The sequence below is a fragment of the Phyllopteryx taeniolatus genome, chromosome 11, assembly GCF_024500385.1.
Source record: "Phyllopteryx taeniolatus isolate TA_2022b chromosome 11, UOR_Ptae_1.2, whole genome shotgun sequence".
Lineage (NCBI taxonomy): Eukaryota > Metazoa > Chordata > Actinopteri > Syngnathiformes > Syngnathidae > Phyllopteryx > Phyllopteryx taeniolatus.
Genome location: NC_084512.1, coordinates 27,454,450 through 27,474,145, shown reverse-complemented (window position 1 = coordinate 27,474,145; position 19,696 = coordinate 27,454,450). Strand labels below are relative to the sequence as shown.

The 19,696-nt window shown below is 42.2% G+C and overlaps 1 protein-coding gene across 1 annotated transcript in view; it reads right to left on the bottom strand.

The window, feature by feature from the left end:
* Positions 1 to 19,696, bottom strand: part of mcm8 (minichromosome maintenance 8 homologous recombination repair factor) — a 198,038-nt gene that overhangs the window by 60,522 nt on the left and 117,820 nt on the right. The window contains exons 4-5 of the mRNA XM_061790255.1: positions 15,385 to 15,489; positions 14,875 to 15,007 (exon numbers count right to left, since the gene is read on the bottom strand). The gene's annotated coding sequence lies outside the window, so the exon portion shown is untranslated. The remainder of the gene's footprint in view (positions 1 to 14,874; positions 15,008 to 15,384; positions 15,490 to 19,696) is intronic.

Genomic DNA, 19,696 nt, shown 5'->3' with positions numbered 1-19,696 from the left:
GGGATTTCATTGTCTTTTGTGGTCAGGTAGTTAGTGTTGTTCTATAATGTCATTAGTAGCGTTCAAAGATGTCGTTCCCAATGTGCGAGTGATGCTGATGTTCTATGTTATAGTGTGTGTGTGTTAAGTGGTGATAAAGGTTAGTGCTCCTAGTGGTTGGCTTGATGCCTTTCAAACAGCACAACACCTGCTGTTGACATGACAAGCTAGACACACACACGCACGTGTGCGTGCGCGCGCACACACGCACGCATAGCAGTCCTAATTGCTCACTCACTCCAACAAGGTGAGGAAAATTGGCCACCTGAAGGCATCTCTCACCCACTTGTTACCCCCCCCCCCCCTCGTCTCCTCTATCTCCTCCTCCTTCTCTCCTGACTTACATCATCATGCTCTCTTTTCCACTTGTCTCAATATTTGTTCTTCCTCTGGTTGTACTTACCAGAGGTTGTTTTTTTTTTCTTTCTGCTACACTGCCTCTGCTGTTAGCTGGAGTGGAACACTTTGACAATGGAGGAATATTTTCTTGAGGAAAACGTGTAGTAAATAAAATGCTCAGCTGAATCGCACAAGGTTGAGCACCAAGCGAGATCACTGGTAACAATTTATACAGTCCCCAACAAAGTCACTATTGTTAGCTATGTCTGGTATAGTAAGGTTATGCCTGGAATCATATTAAAGCTTCATGTGGCATAACAATCCCTCGGTCGTGTAAATATACATTAAAAAAAAAAAAAAAGCTTTGTATGGGCTAACAATCACACGCTCATGCAGTCTAAACCAGTGATATTCAACCTTTATTGGGCCAAGGGACATAGTTTATATTTGAAAAATCTCACGCCTACAAACTATAACACTACAAATAATGGATACATCTGTCAGTTATGTACTTTCTGCGATCTAATAGAAAACAATTTATTTGTTCTGTCTGTCACTCTACATCGCTGGCATGGATAGATGAGCAAAGATCCATTATTTTTTGTAAAGAATCATTTTCTGACCAATTAATTGAAATTTGATAACTTCCCGCGCGGTACACCTGAAGAGTTCTCATGGCACACTAATGTGGTTGGGAATTACTGGTCTAAACAATCACTCTCAAAGCCCCACGTGACATAAAAATCACACGCTCTATGCTACGTGCCAAAACAATCCCAAGCTCATATAGTTCAAACATTCTGTCTCCAAGCATTGTGTGGGCTAACAATCATACGCCCGTGCAGTCAAAACAATCATTCACAAAGATATATGTGGCATAAAAAGCCCACTTTGTCATCAAAACAATCACTCTCAAAGCTGTGTGGCAAAACGACCACACGCTCGTGTTGTCAAAGCAATCACCCTTCATGCTTTGAGTGGGCTAACAATCACATGCATGTGCAGTCAAAACAATCACTCTCTAAGCTACATGTGCCATAACAAGCGCACTCTCATCTAATTACAACAATCATTCGCAAAGCTTTATGTGGCATAAAAAGCACACCATGTAGTCAAAAGAGCCACTCTCAAAGCTAGATATGGCATAACAAGCACATGTTCATCTAGTTACAACAATCACTCTCAAAGCTACATGTGGCATAACAACCACACACTCATCTAGTTACAACAATCATTCTCAAAGCTACATGTCGCATAACAACCATACTCAAAGCTTTGTGCGGGCTAACAATCACTGGCTCATGCAGTCAAAACAGTCATGCTCAAAACTATGTGCCATAAAATTACCAAGCTCATGTATTTAAAAAAAATCTCTCAAAGCTTGGTGTGACATAATGACGCATTCGTGAAGTGAAAACAATTATGCTCTAAGCTACATGCCATGACAATCCCAATACATTTCGACAATCTCTCTCAAAGCATTGTATGGGCTAAAAATCGCACGCTCATACTGTCAAAACAATGACTTTCAAAGCAATGTGTGGCATAACAATAACACGCTTGTGTAGTCTAAACAATTACCGCTAACTACATCGTAGTAAATCACAACCTGAATCAAAACACGCCGCTAACTCCATTTTAGGACAACACTAACGACGTCATAGAAGTGTGATTCTCAATACATTTGGGGCCTCTCCTCTCTTTAACCTTCCTCGTCCTTCCAAATTGACAGCTATCACACAACATTGATGGCAGCACCAACACTTCTGCGTTTCCCCCCTGAGCGTGTTTATTTTGTTTCTTCGCGGCCTTTGATTGGATCTCTCAGCGGGACGTGGCAGCCAAAGTGATGAGTCACACCGAGTTGGCCTTCATCTTCCTCCGCTCCTTCCTTCCTTGTCTAGCTTCCTTCCTCATCTTCCTCTCCTCTTTTGCTCTGCTTGTGAGCAGAGTGCGCTCGCTCGCTCAAAAAGTTCCTCTCGCACTTTGTGGCTTCGACAAGGTCGTCTCGTTTCCCCGTCTTGTCGCTAAGTCCAACTTACTGTAAAGTTCGGACTTCTTCTCTTCATTATTTTAGGCATTGCATTGATTTTCCTTTTACTTTTTGAAAGTATTTATTTAACCTTTATTTATCCGGTTACGGCCACCGAGAACAGATTCTTATTTGCAATGCCGACCTGGTTGTGGACAGCAGAGTAAAAGAAAGAAAAATAAAATATCTTGTTTTAATATGAGTGATGTTCTAGCCTGAAGGCGCACGATGCCACAGAAGAATTTGCCACTGTTGTTCTGTGATATAGTTAATGGTGTTGGTTTTCTATGATCCAGTTAGAAGTGTTCTAAAATGTGATTAGTAGCGTCTATGATGTAGTTAGCTGTACTGTTGTACTGCGATGTAATTTGTGATGTTGGCTTCCTAACTAGTGGTGTACTATGATGTTGTTAGTGGTGTTCTGTGATGTAGTCAGTGCTGTACTATGATGTAGTTTAGTGGCGTACTATGATGTAGTCAGTGGTGTACTCTGATGTTGTTAGTGGTGTACTATGATGTAGTTAGTGGTGTTCTGTGTTGTAGTCAGTGGTGTACTATGATGTAGTTTGGCGGTGTACTATGATGTAGTTAGTGACGTACTATGATGTTGCTAGTGGTGTTAAATGATGTATTCAGTGGTGTACTATGATGTATTTAGTGGTGTACTACAATGTCGTTAGTGGTGTTCTGGGATGCAGTTAGTGTTGTACTAAGATGTAGTTAGTTGTCCACTATGATGTCGTTAGTGGTGTTCTGTGATGTAGTTAGTGGTGTTCTACAATGCAGACTGCAGTGTCCATGATGTATTTAGTGGTGCAGTATGATGTAGTTAGAGGTCAGGTTGTAGTTAGTAGTGTCCATGAAGTAGCTGCTGGTATTTTCCTATGATGTAGTCAGTAGTCGTGGTTGTAGGATGTAGTTATTGATGTTCTAGGATGCTATTAGTGGCGTGATATGAGATAGTTCTTGGTGATATACAATATAGTTAGCAGTTTCTATGATCGAGTTAGTGGTCTACCATCCTATAGTTAGTGGTACTATAGTTTCATGATGACGTTATTGGTATTGCTTGTATGATGTAGTTTGTGGTTTCTTATTATGTAGTCAGTGGGGTCTAAGATTCATTTAAATTAGATCTATGATGTAGTTGGTGGTGTCCTGTGATGTAATTAGTGATGTCTGGGTTCTCGGATTCTGTTAGATTGGTCTATGATATACAGTAGTTTAGTGGTGTCGGTGTTCTATGATTCTGATGGATGTGTTCCATGATGCAGTAAGTGTTTTTCTATGGTGCAGTTAATGGTTCTATGATGAAGTTAGTGGTACAGTATTGTTTTCCTATCAAGTAGTTGTTGTGGAAGTATGTTGGAGGTGGCCACAAAGCGAGCCCGTGGATTGAATGGGCCGTGTGCGAATGTATAGAAAGGAGGTCATCCCTCCCCAGGCCTCGCAAATCATCCCACGCAGCCATTGTGCGAAATAGACCGCGGCTTTCAGCACTCCTTCATCCATGCAGGTGTCAGATGTTGTAATCACATCCAGCACACCTCATCATCTTCCTATTATACACACAGCACGCTAATGGGCCTTTGAACGTCTCCGTTAAAAGGCCGACGCACAATGAGCGACGGGCAAGAGGAAGAAAAAGCCGTCCGAGCTGAGAGGGGTGACGGCCGCCGAGACAATACGACGGGTATGCGCGAGGCTTTCACCTCCGGGGACGTGGAGAACGTGCGAACGAGGTCGTGCGGGTTCGTAGCATCGCCGAGCTCGATTCGCAATCAACGCAAGCTCCGTGCAGCTCCGACTGGCTGGCTGAAACTAGTCGGAGGGTTTGAAAGCAGGGTTTCAAGACAGAGTTAGGGCATTCAAATTTCTGGTTTAAACCTGGGTTACGGTTTCAAACAGGGATTAGGTGTCAGACCAGGGTTTGCAGAGAGAGTCAGCGATTTAAAGAATGGTTTCAAACAAGGATTAGTCAGGAGAGTAAGGTTTCAAGACGGGGTTAGTTCTTCGAATGAGTGGTTAGGTTTTCAAAGTAGATTTAGGGTTTCAAGCAAGAGTTAGGTTTTCAAATGAGGGCTTCAAGTCTAAATTCAGGTTTCAAATTGGGGTTACAAGCCACAGTTAGGGTTTTAAATCGGAGTTTCAGGGCTTCAAATCGCAGCATGAAGCTCAGGTTTTGGTTTCAAATAATGGACAGGCTTTCACAGTACGGTTTCAAGCCTGTTTGAAAGCAGCAGATCTGGTCGTTCCCGATGATTGCGATGAAAGTTTGACGTTAGTGTCGTGCTGTGACAGCGTATTTGTCATCCCGCCTTCCGAGAAAGAGAGGGGGAAAAAAAAAAGAAAAGCGTAAGAAAAGAAAAGAAATTCATTTCATGAATTCCTGCGCTGTCTGTCTGGCTGTTAATTACACGCCGATGAGCTTTTGTGTCTGCTGGAGAAAAGATGAAGATGAAGCGCTGGCAGGTCACGGAAGACAAACACAACAAACACGCGCGCTCACGGCCATCCATCTTCATCTTCATCTCCATCTCCATCGTCATCTTCACCTTCAACTTCGTTGCCGGTTTATGATGATGAAGAGCAGCCGGGGGAAACGTGATTGGGACGTTTGCGCCTTACAAATTCAGGATCAGAAAAGTCGACTGGGTAACAATGATGTTCACAATGATTTTTAGCAAAACAATAAGAATGTCTTCAGACTTGGTGAAGCAGCGTGTGGTTCATTGCTCAAGGTTAATCACGTACGCTACGCGTGAAGTGTCGCTCTGGGAGTTCAAAACAGTGACCGGATGTCCTCATTTCTCAGAGACGCGTCTACCTTTGCGGATGTTGTCATGGAGATTTACCAAAGTGGCCCCGTGGAATCACATAATCTTGTCTTTACACTTGATGAAGCAGCACGTGGTTAAAAAAGTTCCACCTGTCACCAGATGTCCGAATTGTCCCAGGACCCTTTTTCGTCGTAATAATAATTATTATTGAGCATAAAAGTGTGCAACAAGGCGAGAACGGCTTTGAGGACGTGTTTTCATGAGCCGTTTGTGTTTGCCTCACACAGCATTTGACAGAACAATCAACACAAGGACAAGGCGGCAAAATAGGTCGCACACACTCAACCGCCCACAGAGTCGACTGAAGCAGCAAACGCACACACACCACCTTCGGAGTCAATCACGGGAAGAATTGCCCAAAGCAGACACATTTGTCAGGAAGCCATCATGAAAAGCCTCATGGGGCCACATTGTGTTATCTCGGAGCTTTACTGCACACACACAATTTGTGTACAGTTCATCTTCACAAGACTCGCTTCCTGTGTCGTTCCGGTGTTTCCGTTGTTGTGTGTTGTCGTAAGTAACCTGACTTGAAACCCTAACTAACCCTGCTCTGAAACCCGAACCCAGGATCAAAACCCTAATTTGAAACCTTAGCGCTGGCTCAACTCGTACTTTTAAACCTCAACCTAAACCTCTTTCTTGAACCTCCGTTTGAAGCCCGGACCCTTTTCGAAACACAAACCCAGACTTGAACCCTAATTTGAAACCTTAGCGCTGGCTCAACTCGTACTTTTAAACCTCAACCTAAACCTCTTTCTTGAACCTTCGTTTGAAGCCCGGACCCTTTTCGAAACACAAACCCAGACTTGAACCCTAATTTGAAACCCTAAACCTGGCTTTAAATTCTACTTGGAAACCCTAAACTGATCTAAACTGAAACCTTAATTTCAAACCCTAACCCACGCTAGAAACCCTACTTTGGAACCGTAACTCCCTCTTGAGTTCCTCATTTTCAACCTTAACCCCATTTTGGCTACGCCGTGTTGATTATGGTTAAATCTCCCATTTGGCGGAACGGTAACTTTATCTCCAAATTAGTTTTTTAATTGACCGAGCCGAATGCTGGAGTTTGGCCATCTATCAGAAACGTTTGTGACACGTCGGGTTGCCGTGCAGAAAACATCTAAACATCCGTCTTGCAGCTGACAGCCTCCAGGTGCTTTTTTTTTTTTTTACCTTGTTGTTTTTTTCCTCATTAAACCGACAACACTCGCTTGTGTTCCACTTGAAACTTTTGGAGACGTCGGAACGGCGCGGAAAGAAGAAAAGTAATTTCCCCGCACGGACTAACTAAATTTATGTTTATTTCTTCATCTGTCATGTTCAGCCGCAGACAAAGGCGCACCTGATTACCAATTCCAAAAGGAAGCAAACAGGAAGTAAGGAAGGAACGCCAGCTGTGCCCTGAGATAACTTATTTGTTTACTTCCACAGTTGGACTGTTGATTATAATCACTTCGGTCTTTTTAAAGCACAAACACGAGTCAGCGTTGGCAGATGTCTGCTTTTCATACAGACCGCCATTCTGCCGAATAAATGTTATATTTACGTTCGACACTTGAACGTGATCAATTTATTTAAATATGGGGGAAAAAACGAACTTATAGCAGGAATTTGGCTAAGCGAAGTGGCTTTCGTTGTTTTCTTCAACACATTTGCTTTCAACGTAGAGCTACTGTTACCTCACTCTCTCGCTCACCCCTTAAAGGGCCAGCGCACACAACAAAACACAAGGGAATACGTTCGAGTCCCCGTCACTAGATTGAAACCCTACTTTGAAATTCGAGTCTCATTTTGAAACCTAAACTTAGTTTGTAACCGTGTTGCCTACTTTGAAACCTAACCCTAGTTTGAAACCCCAATTTCAAACCCCGACTTTGATCTTAAACCCTACTCTAACAACCTTACCCTGGCTTTCAACCTTAATTTGAAATGTTTGAGACCCTGCTGCCTTGAAACCATACTTTTAAACCCAAACCCTATCTTGAAACCCTAATTCGAAGTCCTAACCCTAGTGTGAAATCCTCAACTCAAATTTAAAACCACTTTAAAACCGTAAAGCCCAGGCTTAAAACTCTACCCGGAAACCCCAACCCTCATTTGAAAAGCCGAACTCCAGTTTGAAACCCAAACCCAGTTGCTGGCTTGAAAGCCTATTTTGAACACTGACTTAGTTGAAACCCCAATTTAAAACCCTGAACCTTGTTTGAGACGCTATCTGTGGCTTGAAATGCCAATTTAAAGCCCTAACACAGTCCTGAAAACCTACTTTGAAACCCTAACCCAGTTCGGAAACCTTACACTGAAACCCTGACTCCAGTTTGAAACCATAACGAAGACTTGAAATTCTATTTTGACACCCTAACCCTGAAATGAAACCCCACCTTTAAACCAGACTTTACACGATCAGGATTTTTGGGGCCAATCACCGATCAGCGAGTTTAAAAAAAAACTCAACATTTATTTTCAGTAGTTTAAGCCTTAAAATAAAAACCACTCCCACATGCTTTGGAAAAAAAATGAAATCATTAAAAGAAAATTTTTAAACACAAAATATTTGATCACCCCAAAAATATGCTGGCATAAAATGTCTAGAAGATTCACAATAATATTGGAATAAAATCAACAGAAATGTTTTTCAACACAATGTGAATGTATTTCGACACAGCAGAATATGATGACGATAACAGAAAGATCGGGACCACGAAACGTAAACTACGATATTCCAGGAGATGATTGCACTTTTACTGACATTTTGACTTAGTGATGTGCTGTGAGACTTTTTTTTCTTCTTTTCAAGCCATGACTTTTATTTCATTTTCATGAACATCAGAAAATATTAGATCGAATAAATGAATGGCTTTGTAACAATTTGGTTTCATTAGTAAAACCGTAATAAAACATATCCGGTTATTCAAAGTTCCCTTGTAAAAGTGAATTCAACGTTTGGATGTGTGCTCGTTCCCTGCCCTGCGCAGTCTGGCATGATGATTTTAGCCACGAAGGAAGTTTAACCTTTCAAGCAACAAAGTTCATCTCCTTCGCTAATGGATCACTCCCGATGTGCTGATTTCAGCAGAAAAACTGCGAGATAAAGTGTATGTGTTTTTGTACACATAGTACATCTACAAGACAAAGATCCAAATTTAGCAGCGTGAAAGGTCCACACTTTGTTCCATGATGGCAGGAACAGTTTTGTCGTGAATAAAACATAAGGCGCCACCTCGCCACCTCGCTTTGCGCATGGCGTCACACAGTGCGCCGCCGACGCCGCAGCGGACCCCACTGCCGCCTCACCACTCACACAAAAAGCGCTGACACTTCAGATGCGCAGGTGCATCCCAAGAGCTCTTTTAGGACCACGCTGACGTCTACACTCCAGCACCGCCACCATCTTCTTCTTCTTCTTCTTCTCCTTCTTTAAACGACCAAATGGATCCAGGTGGGTTCAAAAACCTGCTCTTTGACCTGCTTAAGAGCAAAAAGTGGTTTTAATATTTCATTGGGATTTATTTTGGTTATGATTGGCCAATGTCCTTTAATCAAAAAGAGCCCAAGAACCAAGAGAGTCCAATGTTTGTTTGCAACTTGTGAAAAATCACCCTTGGATGGAGAGCCTGGAGGATTTCCAGGCTCTCCATCAGATCCTCCTTGGGTATGTTCTTCAAAGTCTCCTTTAGGCTATACGTCATCTCTTCCAGATCCAAGGCCTTCCGTCCCCCTGTGAATCACAAACTCCCTGTCCCTAACTTTTCCTCTTTGTCAAAACTGTCCTTTTGTCCAACTCCTGCTCCTTGTTGTCACTCTGGCAGTCTCCCACTAAGACGTCCTGTCAGGCCATCCATCACTCAGCGTGGTCACTCTGTATGGGTCAATGGCAAAGACCAAGATCCATGGCAAACAACTGACAGACTTTTAGATTCCTGCTCAGTTCTATCAGCACCAGATGATTTCAGGTGGCGTTGTTTTTCCTTCAGGTTCTCCTTCAAGGTCTCCTCCAACATATATTCTAGGTTTTCACCCTTGGGAAATTCTTTATGTTCTCAGCCAGAATCTCCTTGGAAGTTCTCCAAAGTCTCCCGCTGGTGTACAGCATTTCTTCCACCTGTGACTTCTCCTGCTGATCTTTCTCATGTTGTCCCTATATTAGTCCCTAACTCACCGTCCTCCTGCCCACCGCCTCCTCCTTCCCATCATTCGGACAGTTGGACGCAGGTTCCCCCACTAAGACGTCATGTGAGGCCATCCATCACTTAGCGTGGTCGCTGTGTAAGCCACAGGGTCAAGGTCCTGACATACTTTTAGATCCCTGTTCTCATTACTGTTCAGTTCACACCCACTAATAAGTATCGCATCTGGATCGGGCATCCATTCATGAATTAATTCAGCATGCCGTCTCTCTAAACACTCGGGTCAAAAGACCACATCCGGGAATACAGTATCACTAAAAATTGCAAATATTTTGCATTCACAGCTTCTCTCAGGGACCGGCATCTATATTTCATCCTGCGGAGATGCTGTACTGAGGAGAGCAGTGGGTAAGTGGCGGCTGGAGATGGGTGGGGGGTGACGAAGCGTATTCATAATTCAGCAAAGGCTCAGCTTGGAGAAGGGACAGGCTTGACCGAGGAGACTCGCATTCATATTTCAACACATAGTTAATAAAACAGCAAAACAGCCGAGGTTGGGGACACGTAGCCAAGAGGCTAACCGATAACTCTTGGGGCGAGGTTGGCATCAGTAAATGGGCATGAGGGACACTTTTGTCGAAGGAGAAGGAGAAGTGAAACAGAGCGAGCATCCATATTTGATCAGGATGTGGGGTGTGGGGGGGGCACCAACCAACAGGTGGCTATCATCACACACGCATCCTGGCCACTTAGGAGAGCGGCTGAGTGCACTTTTGTGGGGGAAACTTGATAAGCGCCTCTTTGGATACAGACACGTCCTCGGCGGTATTTATAGGCCGCCATTAGATGTCAGGCCATTACTGTAGTTTGCGGGACACTTTACGGCCTCTTTTCAGACGCCTGCGCCGATCTTCCGGCAGCTCTGCGTCCTGTCACGTCACATAGTTGTCAAATGCTGTGACTTTTTTTATTTTCTTTTATTTTTTTTTTAATACTTGTTGCGCATAAAAGCTTCAAGTCGGACCAGCTGCAAATGTTGACAGAAAAGTGCTGACTTGATTTTACTGCAAGTAGAAAGTCAAGTGAGCAACTTGAGACTTAGTACTGGACTTCAGAGCAACAAAACACTTTACTACTCCAAAATGTGGCGGTTGTAGTAGCTGTTGCAGTTGTTGCAGTAGTTATTGAAACTTGTAGTCGTTTTGTTGTTGATTTAGAAGAAAAAATAAATAAATTACAAAAACAAAAAAAGATTATTTTTTTTTTTTACTGCATTATCATCATGCATTCATTTTTTGGGACAAAATCCCGAATTCCGGTATAAAGTGAGAAACACCGACAGTCAGCATTTCACGTCACGCCAAATGTGGCAATACGATAAAACGTAGTATACAGTATATGCTTGTACTGAATTGATTTATTGTGTATATACTTAGTATACAAGACAACACAAAACAATTTCAGCCTCAGCTTCACACGTCGCACCTCCAGCGGAGAGGATCAGCAGCCATTCCATGTTCGCACTCACATGGAGCCGTTTTACTGCGAATGTACCGCCATTAAAATGCACCAAATGACCTACTGCTCAACAACAACACAATACAATAACACAATCTCACTTGACAATCCCAGAGAGAGCGCCCTGCTCTGCCGCACTGCATTGTGGGTAGCGCCCTGATTAACGGCCGTGTCACAAGCGGGACGCTCGCCTTGTCTCTGCGCTGACGCTTCTGTGTTGATGTTTCGAATGTGGCGCCGTGTGGGCATTTAGACGATATACATGTACTAGTACGCTCTGTTTTCTCACTAGTAAAAAGACTGACGCTTATGAGTCACTTTTTTTCTTCTCCGCTACTGGAGCATTAGTCATCCTTAAGCAGGATGTTATGTAAATTCTCAAACGAGTTTCCATACTAGTAGCGCACAGATGTCAACTAGTTTTTTTCGAGTCTGCCTCACTAGCAACATGTAGCTTTAATTTTGGCTCGCATCACAAAGCAAAAAAAAATAAAAAAATCAACTGAGCGATTGCATTCATTCCAGTATGTGTGTGTGTGTGTGTGTGTGTAGTGTATGCATAAGTGTGTAGTGTGTGTGTGAGCAAGTGTGCATGACTGAGGCAAGATGAGAGCTCCTTATTTGGTCTGACAGAGCAATGTGCCGCTAAGATGAGTCTTATTTATCACTGTGTGTGTGAATGTGTGTATGTGTGTGTGTGTTCATATGTGTGTGCGCTGACAGAATAATTGCCTGGCCCGCCATTTCAATTGAGCCTGGCTAAGATTGCCGCGGGCTACACTCCATTCTCTGCTCTGTTAGCCACCGCCGCTAATAATTTGGTACAGGCCGCAGCTCACATAATGCCCCCCCAATTCGTTTTACTTTTAAATATTTCACTTTTCTCCAAACTCAAGGCGGCAGTTCCTGGATCAGTAGCACGTCGCTCTGCGTTATAAAGTGGCGCACCTGCAGTACTACATCGCAAGGTGTCTACAGGATGACATATGATTCAAAATCTAGAGTAGTTTTGCAATATCGCCGTGAGCAATGCAAAAAAATATATATATATTTGTAATAGTTGGAATTGCAGTTGTTGTAGTGGTTGGGGTTGGAGTAGAAGGTGTAATTATAGTTGTTGTGGTTGAAGTAGTTGTGGGGTTGGAATTTGAATAGTTACAGTCGTTGTACTTCTACCGTAGAGTGCTAGATTTAGTAGCAGTGGTGGTAGTTGTAGTAATGTTCGTCGTGGTTGTAGTAATAACGGTAGTTGTAGTATTAGTTGCAGTCCTAGTACTAGTAGTACTTTTAATGCTAGCAGTGGTAGCAGTGGTTGCAGTGGCATCTCCCCATGCGTGCGCGACTCAAGCAAAAGCATCCTAACGACTATTTAACATCTGCATGTGCCGGCGCCGCGCTCACGGTGGGCACTCGGGCCAAAAGTGCAGAGAGGCTCTATGAATCAGCCGGCTCGCTCGCTGCTGTAATGAGCCACGTACGGGCAGCGCGTTTGTATCCCGGGCAGCCCGAAACGGCTCAACGACGGCCGCCGTTTGGTCCTCGACGCCTAATTGGCGCCCGACAAAAGCCGCGCTTTGGGGCTCATTTCGTGGCGCCGCAAACGACGCACACAAAAGAAGCATTTACAGATGTCTGGAATTCTTGGAGAGCCAATTGTGCGACAGTCCTTTGATGTTGTGTCGCCGTCAGCTGACATCAAACATCCAATCAGCATCACTCACAGCTCAGGCTACAGCAATAATTACACTACCAATCACAGATTTGAATAGGTAGATACGACACCCCCCTTTCGAGCTGCATGCCTACGCTGATGCTAAGCTAGGAGGGGCAACGTCATCAGCACATTGCATGTGTGTGGACGGTAAGAAAACCGAAAGGATGCCGGCAAATTGTGCTGCAAACGGTTGCGCACAATGCAGTACAATCACAACACAGGAACTGGAAAAAATCTTTCAAAAATAATAATGATGCATACCCCTTAAATAACGCTTTTCAAGGCACTCAAAGACACTTTACAATTGCACACATTATTCATTCACTCCACCGTCACACACTTCGCTCGTGTAGCCACAGCTGACCCGGGGCAGTCTGATGGAAGCGTGGCGGCCATTCTGCACCTACGGACCCTCTGACCACCACCAAGCATCCAATCACATTCAATCGTAGGCAACGTGGCTTATGAGTCTTGCCCAGGGGCACAACAAGGACATGCGCTCGGGCAGGGATACGAACCAGCGACCCTCTGGCTATATAATTTTTGGTGCCCGTTTTTAAAATGTTCTGTATTAATAAAAACAATGTAAACCTTAGTTTACTAGAAATTAGTAAATTCCGACTTTATTTCAACGTCCACGTGTTGCCCCTCCCATCATGGCCGCCTTGTAGAAACTCTGGTTCGCTGGGCTGCTTCAGCGCGCTGGTGTATCTTGTCTTCATATCTATGCTACCGATGATGCGAGGAGTCTTTTTATCCAAAAAAAGCTGTCATATGATGAGAATAAATGTGTTTTCTTGTGTGGAAAAAAAGTCAGCATATTATAGGAAGTCCAAATGTAATTGTGATTTACCACCATATTCTCCCATTAAAACACTTTTTAAACCAAAATAGAATGACCTTATTTTTGCAATATTATGACTTTTTTAGTCAATTTTATGTATTTTCAATGACTTTTTAATGAAAAATATAACTATTCTTATAATATTCATCTTTTTTCGCTTTATGCATTTGATTTGATAAAAAAAAAATCAGGAAAAAAAAAACTTATGAAATGATTATAATATTTTGTATTGTATTAAAAATACTTTTTTCTCTCTAAATAAAACAAAATTTCCTCAATAAAATATTACTTTATTATCCTAAGATTACTACTACAGTATTTATTTTCTCACCAAAGAATAACTTTTATTTCTCTTAGTGTTAATTCATTATTATTGTTTTTAAAATATTTTTTTTTTACATTTGTCTAGGTGTTATCATCTTGTGGGGACTAACACACACACACACACACACACGCACACACATACACACAAGCTGAGCTGCTTGGATTAGTTTTTTTTTTTTTTTCCCCCCCCCCTCGGGATGGACTGAAGCCAAAGCGCGTTGGTCACGCTGGGATGCGGCAGGAAGCAAACGTGAGCGGCGCGCTCTGGAGAAGTCGCGTGTTTGACTCCGCTTTTGCCATCCAACTTGTTTCATCCCTTTCTTTTCCTTCCCCCCCTTGTCTATTCCTCCCTTTTCATCCTCCTTTTCCCCCTTTCATTTCCTCTGCCAAAACCTTACATTGCCTCTTAATTTGTATGGAAATCTGCGTGTGTGCGTATGTGTTTGTCACGCGTGACACTGAATTGGAGGATCTGTGGAAAAAAATTTGAGACTTCTTTTTTTGGAAAATTGCTACAGTTGTGCCTTGAGATATGAATTTAATTCGTTCGGTGACCGCGTTTGTAACGAAAAACATCTCAAGCCATCCTTCCCTACTGAACTGAATGGAAAGGACAATCTGTTCTCGTTTTCCCCAAAGAAACCCAGCAAACATTTTTGGAATGCGTGTTGAATTAAATAGCACTATACAGTATTGTATTTGATTTAAAAAATGTAATAACTAAATAGAATATACAGAATTAAACGCTTTGTGGCTCCTGCTGGTGTGTACAACTTGAAGGAGTATAATACAGTCATGAAGACACAAGCGAAGACAAGTTTGACTCAGTAAACTGCAGCTATATTGGTTGTCTTTCGCAGAGCATGAAGAATATTTTCCTGTGAGTACTGTTGTATTGCCTGCCTACATGTATTGCGCCACCGTTTGTGTTCAAAAATTGTTTAAAAATCGTTATAACACCGGCACATGGACGCCATTCGTTTTGCACTTTTTGTTAGCATTAAGCTAGCGGACTTTGAGACAAAATTATGTGGTTGTTTTCAATACAAAATATGATACTGAAAATGTGTGTGCGTGTTTGTTAATCTCACCGGCAGCGCTGTGAATTGGGCGTGCTGTACGGAACGCGTCCAGCGGACGGCTTCTTGTCGAGCCGCGTTAGCCGGCGTGACCAACCGGCACATCACAGCAGCCCCACGGGGGAACACACGGAGGAAAATGTCTCTTCATTTGCATATTAGAAAAAAAAAAACATCAAGTTAGTTTTGGCTGTAATGGAGAAACCTTCACACTTAAGTCTATTTGCATTTAATTAGAACCAACAAACTTGAGAAAATGACTAATTTTCTCAAAAAATTCAACTCTTTTCTTGCAAGAGTAAGCCTTTTTATCTTGAAAAGAAAATGTGTTTCCTCCCCCCCCCAAAAAAAAAAATTATACTGCTTTTTTCTTTGGGTGGGAAAAAAAAAATACATCAGACGTGTTTTCTACACAACCAACAAGTATTGATTAATGTCCGAAGAAACCACAAAAGGTTCATTGTGTTCAATTTGCCTGCAGAAATAAAGCGCATGAGAACTTATGAGTGACTTTTGACTGACCTTCTGAGAAGAAGAAAACCACCTTTCAGCTCCCACCTCCGTACAGCGGGGAGTTTGAAAGACTCCCGAGAACTGTGTGTGTTCCCACCACATTTGCTCGGGTTCCTGCAGAAACGGAAACAGTTGCTCTTTGAAATTTCAGGGGGGAAACCTCCAAACAGTCAAATTTTGGACAATTTTGACAACTATCACATTGGTTTTGCTTAATCGGGTCTATTTATCAACGATTGTCATGTTTCTTTTACGTTGTTGTTTACATGTACAGGTATTTTCGCATTAATGGTTAAAAAAAAACAGACGTTCATGCCCTGAATTTTAATTTACAGGTACATATTTTTATCAATATGTACTAAACAATTTACAGTAAGCAGTTTGTAATACTTGATTAATAAAAAGTTTGCACTATTTGATTAATAAACTGTGAACTACTTGGCATAAAAACTTGACCTGAACAAGTTGAACACATTTTTGCATTCAGCAATGCAAAATTGTCCTAAATTAGTTGAAAGAACATTTTGAACACAAATTTAGTTATCCAGTGTAATGAATCATCCATTTATTGTCTGTTAATACATTTGGAAAAATTATCTGTAGTTCATAATTTCATATTGCCAACTAGTATGAGGATATTTGGTTAGAATAGGATGTGTGCATGAAAATGAACCATATGTTCAGTAAAATACGGTAAACCTTAAAAATGATTTTGTATTGGTCATCCCCAAATTTGATCTTTGACATCATTGACATTATAATCCACGCTTTAAAATTGCATCGGCTGACCAGTTTTGTCCTAATTAGAGGCGAACGTTATCCTAACGTTTGGTTCACGACCCCGCATTTGTGACCTCGGCGAGCCTCTCAGGCGCATTATTGCAGCAGTGATGTCTTTTTAATACAATCATATTAATAACACCATTGTCGGGGACACACACACACACACACACACACACACATCAATAATTAATAGGGCGTCATTTTAGGACAATAACGATGAAAGGGCCTCCAGGGGCAGAGGCAGCCGGCGTCACTACGACTTTTTGCCGGTGTGTGTGCGCGTGTGTGTGTGTGTCAGGTTGACATTGTACAAATACACTCAATGAAACATCATTAAAGCTCACATTGATGTAAAGTGGAGGGAATCCGGGGAGATGCTTCGCCTTATCTGTGAATCCAACCATGTGCGGATGCGTGTGCGCGTGTGCGTATGAATACAGATGAGCGGCGTGCTGTGATGTGGCCGCGGGGTCGTGACGAGGCGTCGCGCAGCACTAACTCAGCACGTAATGAGTGATGCTTATCAGCGGGCGCACGCACGCACACAAGCATCACACACACACACACGCGCACACTTTATGACACTTTGAACTTCAGAGGCATCAAAAATCCCTTGGAGCACTTTTCTGTGCTTTCACCTGCTTCAAACTCAGTAGCTTTTTGTTGTATTTTTTCCCCCATTATTATTATTATTATTATTTTTTTTTACAATTGAAGCATTCAAACGCAAAAGCCGGCAATTGCACACATGAACAAAAAAAAATGGACAAGCAGACAAAATGAAGGTTTTATTGCCGCTGCGATTCCTGTTAATACGCTGCTAATATAGCTATCTTTGATTGCGCTTAAAAGTGAGCGTCACATATGACAACGTTCAACTTTTGGTTCATTGCACGAAAGTAAGAGAGATGTTGTCAGGTAACTCAGCAGCGAGATCAGGCTAGTTAATATTTGGCCTTAAGGGTACATTCAAGAGATTTCAGTTCAAGGACAATCACCTGTTGTGTTTGTATTCACAAAACCTCATACTTACCATTAAAGTGTAATTGAATAGTTATGTGGAAATTATGGACTTTCTTGGAGATCTCCCTTTTTCTTCTTCTTCTCGATCTCACTCTATCGTAGATTTCTCAATCGTACCTAATCTAACTTTCTATCTTAAGAGTTTACGAGCATTTTTCCACATGGACTAAAGTTTTTGCAGACTCGCGAAGCAATAAGTGCGAGGCAGGAGGGAAGAGTGCGTAAAAGAGGAAAAAAGTAGCCCACCGCCGTTAGTTAGAACGGATCGAATTGCTTTATTGAGCAAACGGTGACAAAATAAATACGCAGCACGCACATTCCCGCTCGAGCTGCATGACCACGGCTAACGGGTTAGCCGGTTAACAGCCAGCCACGTCATTCGTCTTTCATTCGTCACTCACGCGCAGGCCCCGCCTTTTAAAGCCACACACATTCAAAGTCGCAGATACTACATTGCACAACGTGAGGCTGGCGACCTGCATCTCACATGCATATTTTGTATTGGTATTATGCGTAAGCTTTAAATACTTTACACAGAGTGCGAGGAGGCGTTACTGAAATTGTCGTATTTTCTTATTGTTTTTTGTTCTTTCTTGTCTTTCCCCCCGCTCAAAAGACAGAAAAACGTTTGTGCTTCAGCTGTTCAATCAACTCATTTAGTCTGCGAAATGTGCTCCTTTGTAGTGGCTCGTTTGTTTTCCGGAATCCATCGTGTTGTTTGCACATTTTCACATCTCTTAAAAGATTTAAAAAAAAAAACAAAAAAAAACAGAACAACAACAAAATAAAGCTCCCTGCTGGTGCCCACGTCACGTCATCAAGGTGCTTCGCCGCTAATTGAATAACGCCGCTGGTGTAAACAAGCCAAGGAAGGAGTGTTTTTCTTTCTTTCTCCCCCCCCCCTCCCCCCTCCACACACACACACACACACACACAGCCGGCATACGGACCGCCTGTGAAATTGATTTTGAAAATATGAAAAAAAAAAATAAAAAAAAGGGAAATCAAAGTCAGAACCAAACTCGTCTGCGTGACCTGAATGTTGAATTAAAATCCAAGTTTTGGCTGTCATATTTAAAACTCGGGGAAGACCCGCTGCCCCGTGATGGAATAAATAACAGGCTGTGCAGTTAATTAATTCTAAAACAAATTACTATTTATTTTTTTTTTTTCCATTTCACTGACAAGTCAATTGAATTTGATGAAACCAAGAAGGGCCAGGGACAGAACCGACACGTTCTAGGGCAGTTTATTTATTGAAATTGCACCTCTGCAATATTTATACATAGAAAATCAACATATGGATGTCGCACTTAACACAGATTAAGATTTGCGGAAATGAAGGTCAGAAAGAAAATTAGCTCCTTTTTTGATACTGTGTGTGTGTGTGTGCGTGCGTGCGGGCGTTTGTGTTTAATGCTCTGGAGGTGGCGCTCTAATTGTAATTGCAAAAAAATGTCAGCGTCCGTGAAATCACGCGAGACTTCCATAGTTGCCTGGCACTAAGATACCACCAGGGGGTGCCAAATTAATATTTTTATATTGGACACGGCTTTGGCTTTTGAAGTGACGGTGGAAATGTTAAAGGACTGAGGACAAAGAGCATACTAGTACAAGGAACTTCACTGGATATCAGCAATATCGAGTAAATGCTCAAACGGCTTTCCAGAGGAACTAGCAGTGGAAAATGCTTTTAACAGTAAGAAACGGTCATTCTACTAGTGAGCTGAATGGTCATACTCATGAGGAAAAAGAGCATACTAGTACATCGACCTTGAGTTGAATATCAAGGGATTTGAAAAAAATGATCAAACGGCTTTCCAGAGGCACTAGTAGTGCAAAAAACATTACTAGTGAGAAACGGTCATTCCAATACATACTGGTTACACTAGTGCACACAAGTTGCTCTTCAGCACGCTGAATTGGCTTACTAGCTACTTAATAATTAGCTTGCAGAATGAAGACAAAATGCATATAAAGTAGGAAGACTCTCTCTAACAACCCATGCTAAACTTAGCTCCTTCTACAAAGCACGCCTCTCAGTCGACCTCATTACTTCAACATACTTCCTTGACACCGATTCCTATTTACACAAGGCTTTGGCGGCATCTTGTGACGTCTTCGGGCATTTCAGTTAATCAGTGTTTTTGTTTGTTTGTTTGTTTTTTTTGTGTGTGTGAAAATCTGGGTATAAATTCCACAGGGGGGGAAAAAAAAACACATTTAGTTGAATTTGTAGATAGTTAACGGTGAACATGTGGCGGATTACGGTCAGTTGTTTTGGAATAAGGCTGTAGCGAAGGGATTCTCAAAGAGTGGCATGCCAGCTCCCTCTAGTGGTACGCAAAAGAATCATTACCTAAACGCAGTTCAGTTACAGTTACTGAGCTAAATTTGCATTTACTCTTGAAGAACTGCTGGGTACAGTTTTCAACGTTGATGCAATACATTCCAAGTGAATCATTATTTGAGTGCATTTTTTCTTTTTTTTTTATTCCTATATTTAAGCGCAGTG